We start from the raw sequence: 15,666 nt of genomic DNA, 5'->3' as shown, positions 1-15,666 counted from the left end.
TATGATAAAAATCCAGCCCTAACAATTGCCCCCAAAATATAAGGAGTTAATTGTAAATAGACGAGTTATATTTTGTTTCGATCTTATCTCTAACGGGCGATTCCGAATAACTAGCCGTTACACATGGACTAGCCGTTGTGATCATTACGTCATAGATGTGACAATCCCTGCAAATCATCATTATAAATAGGAGATAGGGTCAGGATCAGTTTGTATTTAAATTCAAGATACACTCCCCTTATATTCTGCACCGAAGGTTGTTCAGGTATCCTCTTCTTCTCTCTTTCCCTTCTTCCTTTTCTTTGCTCTGTTTTTTCTACTCCGTCTCTGTTTCTATTCCGTCACAAAACATGTTGCTCCGGAATTCTCCACACAAGGATTCCAAGAAGGATAGTCCCTTAAAAAGCCAGGGGATTATCAAGGATTCTCCTACGGAGAGGTGTTGCTTTAGTGATGCTCACGTAGACAAAATTCGTCACTGCTTTCCGGTGAATGCCGTTTTTAAATCCTTTGATCCTACTGTTTTGAGCGACTTTGTCTCAGATGTCTGGGTGGCTTTTCCTGCTACCCCGTTTGCTATAGGGTATTCGTATCCTTTTCCAGACTTTACCCAGTCTTTCTTTTCCTTGACCGGCATCTCTTACATCCAAGCTATGCCGATGATCTGGAGGGTTCTTTATACCTTCGAGAGGATCATCGAGCAGGAAGGGATTGATCTGGGGATGGCGGAGTTAGCTGAGTTTTACGATCTCACCACCTTCGGTTCTCACCGATATTTGTTGAAACGGAAAGCTGGGGAGGATCACCCAATCTTCAAAGTTACTAAGAATGATACCAACTGGAAACGTCGGTTTTTCTTTGTTAAGAGGGATTCCATCCCGGATGGGAAGGATTTGCCCAAGGAATGGGCCACTCATGGTAGGGTAGAGGATCCTCGAAGGATCACTATCAGTCCTGTCTCATATGATGAGGATTACTGATGTCTTTTTTCCTTTGTCTTTTATGCAGCTATTTCCATTGCTCGTCTGAAATTAACCCCCGCTGCAAAAGAGAGAGTGTTAGCTTTTAAAAAGCTTGATCCTGAAGTTAGAAGCTTTCAAGTCACTATCCAAGATTCTCAAGAGATATCCTCTGCATCTGCCACAATGTCAAGTAAGTATCCTTATAGAAAATAAATTATATGTAGGATTGTTTGATTAATAAAGCAACTTATCTTGTTTTTTTAATTGTGTAGGTGCCGGAAAGTCTGCCAGATCTGTTAAATCAGCTTCTAAATTTGGGTTAAGTGATCTTGCCAATGTTACGTCTTCAAAGAAGAAGGCTCCTGCTGCCAGTCCTTCAGCATCAGCTCCCAAAGCGTCTATCCGGGGCAAGGGGAAGAAGAGGAAGACTACTGAAGATCTACAAGGATTTCCCCTCCTCCGTCAGCAATTCCTTGACTATGTGAATGAGGTAAGGATCACTGCCCCTGTAGGTTAATCGCCTAGCATATCCTGCTTTTCTTGAGGATCATATGATCTTATGCTTATCTTTTTCTTCTCCTGTTGCAGAAACTTGCCGAGATTGAGACCTATCTTGGCCATGTTGAGGACCAAGAGAGCCAGATTGCTGACCTTCAACAAATGGGCGTGCTTAAGGATCTCAAGATAGGAGATCTTGAGAAGGAACTCCGGGTCATGAAGGCTGAGGCTGCTCAAAGGTTGATTGATATGGATAACGAGAAGCAGGAGATCACCCAAGATGCTAAGGTCTCCGCGGCAATTGCTATGTATAAGATACAACTTCAGATGGCCGAGGAGGCTCAGGATCCTACCTTTGACAAAAGCTCGTGGGATGTTGAAGGTTGGAAGGCAAGGCTGGCAGACCTGGAGGACGAGGATGAGGCTGAGGAGATCCCCATGCTGGAAGGTGGTGATGCTGAGAAGGATCAAGGTGGAGATGCTGGTGGTGATGAAGCAGCGAAGGTGTAGGCTGCATGATTGGGCGATGATGGATATTTCGAGACTAGGCCGGAGCCCAATTTTTTAGGATTGGTAGTGGTTTTTTGAGGTTGTTGATGTTTGAAACAATTATGGTCTGTAATCTTTGAACAATAGTTTCTTAGGGTTAAGGATCCTGGATCCTTTGAACAATAGGTAGGATTACAAAAGGTGGAGGGATCCTCTGTTTGGGGGATGAAGCCTTTGTGATCCTGCCGCTTTAATTTTCCTGCATAATGCTAAGACCGCATAGACAATGGACACCCTTTGCCAACCCATGTGGACGGGCCACGTTTTGCTGGTAGAAACGTGGGTTGGCAATTTTGACAACTTTCTTGAAAGGGTTAATGATCCTTTTGTTTAATAATATAACTTTAACTTTTGTGGCTTATCTCGTGTTGTTATCCTTATCTTATTGTTTCTTAGTTGTCTTTGTAATGTATTTGCAAGAGTTGAAAATATATTTAATAAATTTAGGATATGATCCTAGATCAAATATCCTGATATTTGAAATTATTCAAAGTATTTTAGTTCAAGGATCATAGGTCTGGTTGTCAAAGTATAAGGGTTGGTTAGGATAATGAATAATGAAATTAAAAATAGTTAAGGATCATACCTGAGGATCCAAATTAGGATCCTAACCTTTAATCGGAACAACCATAGGTAAAACTTTAATGGAAAATAAGGATTAAGGATCCTTAATTGTTTAACTCCGAAAACCTGAGAAAATGGAATATAACTTGGGACTAAGCCAATATAAAAGATAAGTTAGTAACTGGGGACAAGCCCAAAGGATAACTGAGAATGATCCCAGAGGATCACTGGGGACAAGCCCAAAGGATAACTGGGGTCAAGCCCAAAGGATCGTATGTAAACTGGAGTATGGCCCTTTCTGGCAACTATCCAAACTTAGTGACATGAAAATGTCAAAACCTTAGCTAACGTGAAAACGTTAGAAACCTTAGGAACGGATGTATGGTGCGTCCACCATTATACGTAGGATCCTAAATATAGCCAGTACGATGAGGTTGTCAGCCCCGAAAGTGGGTACTGGTCCCAAAGACGTGAACTATACCAGGATCATCGTGCGCTGCTGGCGGAAACTGGGGATAATCCCAAGGATAACTGGGGTTGTACCCAAGGATCTGTGGTGCTTTTGGAGATCTTCGACGATTTGCTGAAGATACCTGAACTATCATAACTCAAATGGTTTGTGAGTAGAGGATGAAGGATGCATGATCCTTATCCTTAGGCAAAAAGTAAGAAATTGCAATAGTTTTAGGATAAGCATATTACCAGAGTAAGGATCACCGATGTCTCCAGGATCCTTCAAGGATTCTTCAATGTAAGGATCACATGCAGGAAGGATCATGTTCACATGAAATATTTCTTTAAGTGAACAGCATTCCAGGCTCTTGGTAACAAGTTTCCTTCCATGGTTAGCAACCTGTATGCCCCCTTTCCTGCTTCAGCTTCAATCAAGTAGGGACCTTCCCATTTTGGTGCTAGCTTCCCGTCAGCAGGATTGATAGTATTTTGAAATGCTTTTCTCAACACCATATCTCCGACTTGGAACTTCCTTATCCTGACATTCTTGTTGTAGGCACCAGCCATCCTTTGTTGGTAGCTTGCCATCCTTATCCTAGCTAGATCCCTGTTTTCCTCAATAGTATCCAAATCCTGAGCTAGGATTGTAGCATTTTCTTCAGGATCACGAGCACTTGTTCTAGCAGTTGGGATCACCATCTCTGTTGGGATCACTGCTTCTGCCCCAAATACTAAAGAGAAGGGTGTTTGACCGGTGGCATTCTTGGGAGTTGTCCTATCAGCCCATAGCACATAAGGTAACTCTTCTGCCCATTTCCCTTTCTTGGATCCTAGCTTCTTCTTCAGATTGTTGATGATGATCTTGTTGGATGATTCTGCTTGACCATTGGCTTGTGGGTGAACTGGTGTTGATGTGATCATCTTGATTCCCCAACTGTCACAAAAGTTAGTGGTTCTGCTTCCAATGAATTGGGAGCCATTATCACATACAATTTCGGAGGGAATGCCAAATCTAGTTATAATGTTTCTTTTAATGAAGGATATGACTTCCTTTTCTCTAACTTGAGCGAAGGCTTCAGCTTCTATCCACTTGGAAAAATAGTCAGTCATGGCAAGCATAAATACTTTTCCACCAGGTGCTTTAGGGAGCTTGCCAACTATATCCATTCCCCATCTCATGAATGGCCAAGAGGATGGTATGGGGTGTAGTAATTCAGCTGGTTGGTGAAGGATATTGCTATGTCTTTGGCAAGGATCACATTTCTTAGCATACTCTACAGCATCCCTTTTCATGGTTGGCCAGTAGTATCCTGTTCTAAGGATCCTTGAGAATAATGCCCTGCCCCCAGTGTGGTTTCCACAATCTCCTTCATGGAAGTCTCTCAATACTTCTTCAATTTCAGGATCCTCAATACATCTTAAATATGGTCCTGCATGGGATCGTTTATATAGCATATTATTTAAGATTGTAAATTGAGATACCTTGATCCTGAAAGCTCTAGGATTTTCTCCCATTGGGATCTCTCCGTTTTGCAAGTATTTCATGATTGGTGGGATCCATGATCCTGAATAAGATCGAGCTTCTTCACTAGGGATTACTGCAGTATCCTCTTCTATTTCCATGGCTACTTGATTTTCAATAGCAGGAGCCAGGATATGGATGATAGGGATACTTATATCTTCTGGAATTTTTAAGGATGATCCTAGGTTGGCCAATGCATCAGCTTCCGTGTTATCCTCCCTTGGTACCTGTGTTAAGCTAAAAGAAACAAAAGAGAGTGCCAATTCTTTGACTATCTCTAAATATTTGGTTAGTTTTTCACCTTTAACAGCATAGGATCCATTAAAGTGATTGGTGATCAATAATGAATCTACATATACTTCAAGATATCTTACCCCCATATCCTTAGCAATCTGTAAGCCAGCAATTAAGGCTTCATATTCAGCCTCATTGTTAGTTGCTTGGAACTCACAGGCTATGGAGTGGGGTATTATGTCCCCCTGTGGCGATTTTAGTAGGATCCCTAGCCCTGTGCCTTTGATATTTGAGGATCCGTCAGTGTGTAGGATCCAAGGATCCTTGGTCTCATCCAGCTGTTGGACCTCCAATTCTGCTTCCTTTTGTAGATCACTACTGAAATCAGCCACAAAGTCAGCTAATGCTTGAGATTTAATGGCTGTTCTTGGTTCGTATCTTATATCATGGGCACTAAGCTTCACTGCCCACTTAGCCATTCTTCCTGACATATCCGGTTTCCTGAGGACATTCTTAATTGGAAAATTAGTTTTAACAACAATAGTATGGGTTTCAAAATAATGCCTTAACTTAGTCGATGCCATGATTAATGCAAGGATAAGTTTTTCGAGGTGTGAGTACCTGGATTCGGCATCAAGTAGACTTTTACTTACATAGTAGATAGGATATTGTGTACCTTCGTGATCCTTAACAAGGACAGCACTTACAGCGGTTGAGGATACCGCTAGATATAAGGATAACACGTCTCCTTTTTCTGGTTTTGCTAATGCTGGTGCTGAGGACATATACTCTTTTAGGGCTTGTAAAGCATTCTCATGCTTCTCAGTCCATTCGAACTTCTTATTCTTCCTTAGGATATCGTAAAATTCTCTGCATTTCTCTGAGGATTTCGATATGAACCTGTTCAAAGCTGCTATCCTGCCTGTTAGTTTTTGAACATCCTTGGCATTGGCAGGAGACTTGATATTTATTAATGCTTTGATTTGTTCCGGGCTTGCTTCAATGCCCCTCTGGGTTACCATGTACCCTAAGAACTTTCCTGCCTTAACACCAAAATGGCATTTTGAAGGATTAAGTTTCATGTTGTAACTATCAAGGATATCGAATGCTTCTTCCAAGTCCCTTAGGTGATCCTCAGCTTTCTTTGACTTGACCACCATATCATCTATGTACACCTCCATAGTTTTTCCAATTTGATCCTTGAACATCATATTTACCAGCCTTTGATATGTTGCACCTGCATTTCTTAGTCCAAAAGGCATGGCAATATAACAATATAAACCGGTTTGGGTCATAAAGGCTGTATCCTCTTGGTCAGATGGTTCCATCTGGATTTGTTGGAATCCAGATGATGCATCCATAAAAGTTAACAGTTCATGCCCCGCTGTTGCATCCACCATAGAGTCAATGTGGGGTAATGGGAAAGGATCCTTGGGACATGCCTTATTCAAATCAGTGAAATCGACACATACCCTCCACTTTCCGTTTTTCTTTTGGACAACAACCACATTGGCTAACCATTTTGGATACTTTACCTCTCTGATCATACCTGCTCGAAGTAGTCTCTCCACTTCTTCTTGGATAATGGCATTCCTTTCTGGTGCAAACTTCCTCCTTTTTTGATGGATTGGCTTGATAGACCTGTCAATGCCAAGTTTGTGAGTAATAATATCCTTAGATATACCTGTCATATCTTCATGTTTCCAAGCAAAGGTAGATTTTCTTCTTTTGAGGAAGGATATCATGTCTTCTTTCATGTTGCCAAGGATCCCTGATCCGATATAGATTTTCGATTCAGGATCACTAGGATCCAAGAGGATTTCGTCCACATCTTGTTCTCTTGCCTCCAAGACATTCCTCGGAGGATACTGTAATTGCTATTGCTCCCTTGGCTTCGAGGTTGGCTTCATGGATGAAGTATAGCAATCCTTAGCCTCTTGCTGGTCACTATCGATCTTGATTATCCCCCACGGGCTAGGGAGCTTCACACATTGATGGTAGGTAGATGGAACTGCTTTCATGTCATGTATCCAAGGCCTGCCAAGGATAACGTTGCAACAGGATAAACAGTCAATAACACAAAATTTTTGGTAATTATGTAATCCTTCCACGTAGATTGGGAGTTTGATGTCCCCCAGAGTTTTCTTCGTTTCCCCACTGAATCCAACAAGCACGGAGGATCTTGGTATGATGTCTGATTCCGGGATTCCCATCTTCTTCAAGACATCAAGCTGGATAATGTTCACTGAGCTCCCTCCGTCAATAAGGATCCTGCGGACAAAATGATTAGAGATAAAGAGAGTGATAACTAAGCTATCATGGTGAGGATCCTGAACGTTAATGCGATCATCCTCATCAAATGTTATCATCTTCCCTTCTGAGACACTTGAGGTTCTAATAGGCCTTTCTCCATTATCCATTTTTGATTCTTTTGCATGTCTTTTGGCCGCTGAAAAGGATGTACCACAAATGTCTGATCCTCCGGATATGAAGTTAATCACTTGTGCGTTTGCCGGAGGTGCTGGAGCCTTTTCAGGGATCCTTTCAGGATCCTGGGTCCTTTGCTTTTTTCTCCCCAACAATTCTTTTAGATGCCCCTTGCTTAGCAGGTATCCAATTTCTTTTCTTAAGGCTATGCAATCTTCAGTTAGATGCCCGAAATCCTCATGGTATGCACACCATTTGGACTTATCCTTAGTCCCGGATGGTTTATCATTCTTCCTGGGCCATCTGGCTTTTTCACCTAGGTTCTGCATTGCAAGGATCAGTTCATGATTATCAACGGAAAAACAATATTCTGAGATTGGAGGATATTCTTCATCATCCTCTTCTTGGTCAACAGCATGCACATTCTTGTTCTCGTTTCTATGGTAGGATTTGAACTTGTTGCTTTTGAAGGAGGATCCTTGCTTGTCTTGTTTTGAGGATCCTACTTGTCTTTCCTGGATCCTCTTGTCGTCCTCTAGCCGGATAAACCTGAGTGCTCTAGTTCTTACTTCATCTAAATTCCTGCATGGTGTCATAACAAGATCATCATAGAATAATGAATCCTTAAGCAGTCCCATTTTGAAGGCTTCAACAGCCGTAGCCATATCCAAGTTGGGAATGTCCAAGGATTCTTTACTAAATTTAGTTATATAATCCCTTAATGATTCGTTATGATTTTGAGTTATCCTGTACAAATCACTAGTTAATTTTTCAAATTTTCTACTACAAGAGAATTGGTTATTGAATAAATTAACTAAATTGGCAAATGAAGTAATAGAGTAAGGGGGAAGACTTAGCAGCCATTTAAGAGCTGATCCAGTAAGAGTAGATCCAAATCCTTTACACAGGCATGCTTCCTTCAATTTTTCTGGGATAGGATTGATCTCCATCCTCTCCCTGTATTGTGCTATATGCTCCTCCGGATCCGTTGTGCCATCATACAACTTCATGGTAGGGATATGGAACCTTTTGGGTACCTCTGCGTCACAAATTGGTGGTGCAAAACGAGATACCTTGTGGCTTCCATCTGCAATCTCTGGGATAGGCTTGACTACCCCTGGAACACTTGAGATCATGTCCTTTAGTTTCTGTAATTCCCTGGCCATAGCATGATTGGTACCTGTATCCTGCATGAATCCAAGGTTAGTAGTAGGATAATTATTTAGAGTGTTACCTCCCATTGGGTTCAAGTTAGGGAATCCATATTGCTGGGATTCTGGAACAACGGAGGGACCAGTGGAAGCAATGGTCTGCATTGGAATGAAGTCCCCTTGATGGACATCTAGACTTCCTGTTTGCAAACTTTTTAGGGATCCTGGCATCGGTAAGGATCCTGGTATCTGGGATGATCCTGGAACGAAGGAGGATCCTTGAACCTGGGATGATCCTGGAACAAAGGAGGATCCTTGAACCTGGGATGATCCTGGAACAAAGTAGGATCCTGGAAACTGCTGTGTCTCCGGATAGGCTCCCGAATTCCTGAAGGATCCCATGTACTGAGGATAGGATCCTACGGGCTGAAAATATGAGCCTGATGTCTGAGTCATTGCTGCCGAGTTGAGATGTGATCCTCGTGACTCCCCTATAATTTGCACGTCCGGGATCCCTGATGGCTGGGAAGTGGTCATCGGAGTATCAAAGCTCAAGGATTTGGGCATCAGTGGAGAATGATCCTCTGCCGCTTTCTTTTGTCTTTTGAGATCTCCAATTTCCCTGAGGATCCTTTCGTTAGTTTCATCTTGCCGCTGCATACGATCCTTCATCTGCAAAATTAAAGCAAATACATCACTAGTACTGGGAATAGAAGAATTCATAGCAGAAGAAGATAGAGGTTTAGAGAAAGTGGGAGTTGATCTCTTCTCAGTATTTTTCTGAGATCCTGCCGGTGGAGGAGGCAAGGTGATCTGTGATGAGGTGACCGCAGACATCGCCGTGGACGTGTTCTTCAATGATGAAGCCATGTAACTCTTTGAAATGATTTCGAACAAAAGATTTTCTTATGAATGAAGCACCAATTGCCCCACGGTGGGCGCCAAACTGTTTTGGTCAAAAATCACACAAGGATAATGTAACCAAACTTTATGAAAACGGGGTATGATGCTTGGTTGATTATGAAAGTAAAGGATCACTTTTACGATAAAGATACAAAGACACGATGATTTATACGAGGAAAAAGCCCTTGATCAATGAATGATCTCCGGCATAAAAAACCTCGGGTGATGGCAACTACCGATCACCAACTTTAATATAACAAAAATATGATTACAACTTTGGATGATAATGAGCTGAGTACAAGGATCACCGAGTGTCTAAGTGTTTGAGAGTTGTGTCGTATGTCGTGTGTGTTCTTCCGAATGAAGAAGGGTGGTACTTATATGTGTGTAGGTGACCTATTTTAGGTAAAATGACTAATTATCAGCTCATTACCCCTTTAGAAATAAAGACAATCTAGCCTAAATTGCTGCCCATAAATCAAGCCATGTTTCCATATCCTGTGCAACGTCTTTCTTCAATTAAGCTCTTGCCATATTTGTGAAGACGCGTCCCTGGATCATGATGTCTAGAGCATATCCTGCTAGATGTTCCTGCAAAACAATATTGTATTAAGCGGAAGTGGCCGTTAGTATGAGGATCACTGTAATGTCCCATGATCCTGATCCTGAAGTTCTGCTGAGGATCACTGTCTGCCAAAGAAACAAGGATCACTGGTTAGGATCATATGTAAGGATCACCTATGATAAAAATCCAGCCCTAACACTTATATCTTCTGGAATCTTCAAGGATGATCCTAGGTTGGCCAATGCATCAGCCTCTGTGTTTTCCTCCCTTGGTACCTGTGTCAAGCTGAAAGAAACAAAGGAGAGTGCCAATTCTTTGACTATCTCTAAATACTTGGTTAGTTTTTCACCTTTAACAGCATAGGACCCATTAAAGTGATTAGTGATCAACAATGAGTCTACATATACTTCGAGATATTTTACCCCCATATCCTTAGCCATTTGCAAGCCAGCAATTAAGGCTTCATATTCAGCCTCATTGTTAGTTGCTTGGAATTCACAGGCTATGGAGTGGGGTATTATGTCCCCCTGTGGCGATTTTAGTAGGATCCCGAGCCCTGTGCCCTTGACATTTGAGGATCCGTCAGTGTGTAATATCCAAGGATCCTTGGTTTCATCCAGCTGCTGGACCTCCAATTCTGCTTCTTTTTGTAGATCACTACTGAAATCAGCCACAAAGTCAGCTAAGGCTTGTGATTTAATGGCTGTTCTTGGTTCATATCTTATATCATGGGCACTAAGCTTCACTGCCCACTTAGCCATTCTCCCTGACATCTCCGGTTTCCTGAGGACATTCTTAATTGGAAAATTAGTTTTAACAACAATAGTATGGGTTTCAAAATAATGCCTTAACTTAGTGGATGCCATGATTAATGCAAGAATAAGTTTTTCGAGGTGTGAGTACCTGGATTCGGCATCAAGTAGACTTTTACTTACATAGTAGATAGGATATTGTGTACCTTCGTGATCCTTGACAAGGACAGCACTTACAGCGGTTGAGGATACCGCCAGGTATAAGGATAACACATCTCCTTTTTCCTGTTTTGCTAATGCTGGTGCTGAGGACATATATTCTTTAAGGGCTTGTAAAGCGTTCTCATGCTTCTCAGTCCATTCAAACTTCTTATTCTTCCTTAGGATATCGTAAAATTCTTTACATTTTTCTGAGGATTTTGATATGAACCTGTTCAGAGCTGCTATCCTGCCTGTTAGCCTTTGCACATCCTTAGCATTGGCAGGGGACTTGATGTTCACTAGTGCTTTAATTTGCTCCGGGCTTGCTTCAATGCCTCTCTGAGTTACCATATATCCTAGGAATTTACCTGCCTTAACACCAAAGTGGCACTTTGAAGGATTAAGCTTCATGTTATATTTATCAAGGATATCAAATGCTTCTTCTAAATCCCTTAGGTGATCCTCAGCTTTCTTTGATTTGACTACCATATCATCTATGTATACTTCCATAGTTTGTCCAATTTGATCTTTGAACATCATATTCACCAGCCTTTGATATGTTGCACCTGCATTTCTTAATCCAAAAGGCATGGCAATATAACAATACAAACCTGTTGGGGTCATAAAGGCTGTATCCTCTTGGTCAGATGGTTCCATCTGAATTTGTTGGAATCCAGATGATGCATCCATAAAGGTCAACAGTTCATGCCCCGCTGTTGCATCCACCATGGAGTCAATGTGGGGTAATGGGAAAGGATCCTTGGGACATGCCTTATTCAGATCAGTGAAATCGACACATACCCTCCACTTTCCATTTTTCTTTTGGACAACGACCACATTGGCTAACCATTTTGGATATTTTACCTCTCTGATCATACCTGCTCGAAGTAGTCTCTCTACTTCTTCTTGGATAATGGCATTCCTTTCTGGTGCAAACTTCCTCCTTTTTTGATGGATTGGTTTGATTGACCTGTCAATGCCAAGTTTGTGAGTAATAATATCCTTAGATATACCTGTCATATCTTCATGTTTCCAAGCAAAGGTAGATTTTCTTCTTTTGAGGAAGGATAATAAGTCTTCTTTCATCTTGCCAAGGATCCCTGATCCGATATAGATTTTTGATTCAGGATCACTAGGATCCAAGAGGATTTCGTCCACATCTTGTTCCCTTGCCTCCAAGACATTCCTCGGAGGATACTGTAATTGCTATTGCTCCCTTGGCTTCGAGGTTGGCTTCATGGATGAGGTATAACAATCCTTAGCCTCCTGCTGATCACTGTCGATCTTGATAATTCCCCATGGGCTAGGGAGCTTCACACGTTGATGGTAGGTGGATGGGACTGCTTTCATATCATGTATCCAAGGCCTGCCAAGGATAACATTGCAACAAGACAAACAGTCAATAACGCAAAATTTCTGGTAATTATGTAATCCTTCCACATAGATTGGGCGTTTGATGTCCCCCAGAGTTTTCTTCGTTTCCCCACTGAATCCTACAAGCACGGAGGATCTTGGTGTGATGTCTGATTCTGGGATTCCCATCTTCTTCAGAACATCAAGCTGGATAATGTTCACTGAGCTTCCTCCATCAATAAGGATCCTGCGGACAAAATGGTTAGAGATAAAGAGAGTGATAACTAAACTATCATGATGAGGATCCTGAATGTTAATGCGATCATCCTCATCAAACGTTATCATCTTCCCTTCTGAGACACTTGATGTTCTGATAGGCCTTTCTCCATTATCCATTTTTGACTCCTTTGCATGTCTTTTGGCCGCCGAGAAGGATGTACCACAGATGTCTGATCCTCTGGAAATAAAGTTGATCACTTGTGCGTTTACTGGAGGTGCTGGAGCCTTTTCAGGGATCCTTTCAGGATCCTGAGTCCTTTGCTTTTTTCTTCCCAACAATTCTTTTAGGTGCCCCTTGCTTAACAGATATCCAATCTCTTTTCTTAAAGCTATGCATTCTTCAGTTAGATGCCCGAAATCCTCATGGTATGCACACCATTTCGACTTGTCTTTAGTCCCGGATGGTTTATCGTTCTTCCTGGGCCATCTAGCCTTTTCACCTAGATTCTGCATTGCAAGGATCAGTTCATGATTATCAACGGAAAAACAGTATTCTGAGATTGGAGGATAATCTTCATCATCCTCTTCCTGGTCAACAGCATGCACATTCTTGTTATCGTTTCTATGGTAGGATTTGAACTTATTGCTCTTGAAGGAGGATCCATGTTTCTCCTGTTTTGAGGATCCTATTTGTCTCTCCTGGATCCTCTTGTCATCCTCTAGCCGGATGAACCTGAGTGCTCGAGTTCTTACTTCATCTAGATTCCTGCATGGTGTCATAACAAGATCATCATAGAATAATGAATCCTTAAGCAGTCCCATTTTGAAGGCTTCCACAGCCGTAGCCATATCCAAGTTGGGAATGTCCAAGGATTCCTTACTAAATTTAGTTATATAATCCCTTAATGATTCATTATGATTCTGAGTTATCATGTACAAATCACTAGTTAATCTTTCAAATTTTCTACTGCAAGAGAATTGGTTATTGAATAAATTAACTAAATTAGCAAATGAAGTAATAGAGTAGGGGGGAAGACTTAGTAGCCATTTAAGAGCTGATCCAGTAAGAGTGGATCCAAATCCTTTACATAAGCATGCTTCCTTCAATTTTTCTGGGATAGGATTGATCTCCATCCTTTCCCTGTATTGTGCTACGTGTTCCTCTGGATCCGTTGTACCGTCATACAGCTTCATAGTAGGGATATGGAACCTTTTGGGTACCTCTGCATCACAAATTGGTGGTGCAAAGCGAGATACCTTGTGGCTTCCATCTGCAATCTCTGGGATAGGCTTGACTACCCCTGGAACACTTGAGATCATATCTTTTAGCTTCTGCAACTCCCTGGCCATAGCATGATTGGTACCTGTATCCTGCATTAATCCATGGTTAGTGGCAAGATAATTATTTAAAGTGTTACCTCCCATTGGGTTCAAATTAGGAACAGTGGTTGTGAATCCAAGTTGCTGGGATTCAGGGACAATGGAGGGACCAGTGGAGGCTATGGTCTGCATCGGAATGAAGTCCCCTTGATGGACATCCGGATTTCCTGTTTGCAAACTTCTTAGGGATCCTGGCATTGGGAAGGATCCTGGTATCTGAGACGATCCTGGAACAAAGGAGGATCCTTGAACCTGGAGTGATCCTGGAACAAAGGAGGATCCTTGAACCTGGGATGATCCTGGGACAAAATAGGATCCTTGAAGTTGCTGTGTTCCAGGATAGACTCCTGAATTCATGAAGGATCCCATATACTGAGGATAGGATCCTGCTGGCTGAAAATGTGAGCCTGATGTCTGAGTCATTGCTGCCGACTTGAGATGTAATCCTCTTGACTCCCCTATGATTTGTACGTCCGGGGTCCCCGATGGCTGGGAAGTGATCATTGGAGTCTCGAGGCTCAAGGATTTGGGCATCAGTGGGGAATGATCCTCTGCCGCTTTCTTTTGTCTTTTGAGGTCTCCAATTTCCCTGAGGATCATGTCATTAGTCTCATCCTGCCGCTGCATACGATCCTTCATCTGCAAAATTAAAGCAAACACATCACTAGTACTGGGAATAGAAGAATTCATAGCAGAAGAAGATGGAGGTTTAGAGGAAGTAGGAGTTGGTCTCTTCTCAGTATTTTTCTGAGATCCTGCCGGTGGAGGAGGCAGAGTGGTCTGTGATGAGGTGACTGCAGACATCGCCGTGGACGTGTTCTTCAATGATGAAGCCATGTAACTCTTCGAAATGATTTCGAACAAAAGATTTTCTTATGAATGAAGCACCAATTGCCCCACGGTGGGCGCCAAACTGTTTTGGTCAAAAATCACACAAGGATAATGTAACCAAACTTTATGTAAACGGGGTATGATGCTTGGTTAATTATAAAAGTAAAGGATCACTTCTATGAGAAATATGCAAAGACACAATGATTTATACGAGGAAAAAGCCCTTGATCAATGTATGATCTCCGGCATAAAAAACCTCGGGTGATGGCAACTACCGATCACCAACTTCAATATAAGAAAAATATAGTTACAACTTCGGATGATAATGAGCTGAGTACAAGGATCACTATAGTTTCGAGTGTCTAAGTGTGTGAGAATTGTGTTGTGTGTCGTCGTGTGTTCTCCCAAATGAGGAAGAGTGGTATTTATACAAGTGTAGGTGACCTATTTTAGGTAAAAAGACTAATAATCAGCTCATTACCCCTTTAGAAATAAAAGACAATCTAGCCTAAATTGCCGCCCTTAAATCAAGCTAAGTTTCCATATCCTTTGCAACGTCTATCTTTGATTAAGCTCGTGCTATAATTGTGAAGACGCGTCCCTTGATTATGATGCTAAGAGCGTATCCTGCTAGATGTTCCTGCAAAATAATGTTGTATTACACGAAGATAACTATTAGCATGAGGATCCTTCCAATGGTCCATGATCCTGATCCTGAAGTCCTGCTGAGGATCACTGTCTGCCAAAGAAACAAGGATCACTGGTTAGGATCACGTGTAAGGATCACATATGATAAAAATCCAGCCCTAACAATGTCAGTGATCCTTACTCTGGTAATGTCCTTATCTTAAAACTATTACATTTCCTTACTTTTTACCAAAGGATAAGGATCCTGTATCCTTCATCCTCTTCTCACGAACCATTTGAGTTATGATAGTTCAGGTATCTACAGCATATCGTCAAGGATCTTCAAAAGCAACGCAGATCCTTGGGCTTGTCCCCAGTTATCCTTGGGATTATCCCCAGTTTCCGCCAGCAGCGCACGATGATCCTGATATAGTTCACGTCTTTGGGACCAGTACCCACTTCCGGGGCTGACAAC

The sequence above is a fragment of the Helianthus annuus genome, chromosome 14, assembly GCF_002127325.2.
Source record: "Helianthus annuus cultivar XRQ/B chromosome 14, HanXRQr2.0-SUNRISE, whole genome shotgun sequence".
Classification (NCBI taxonomy): Eukaryota; Viridiplantae; Streptophyta; class Magnoliopsida; order Asterales; family Asteraceae; genus Helianthus; species Helianthus annuus.
The sequence above is the reverse complement of the archived record's forward strand: the minus strand, read 5'-3'. Positions refer to the sequence as shown.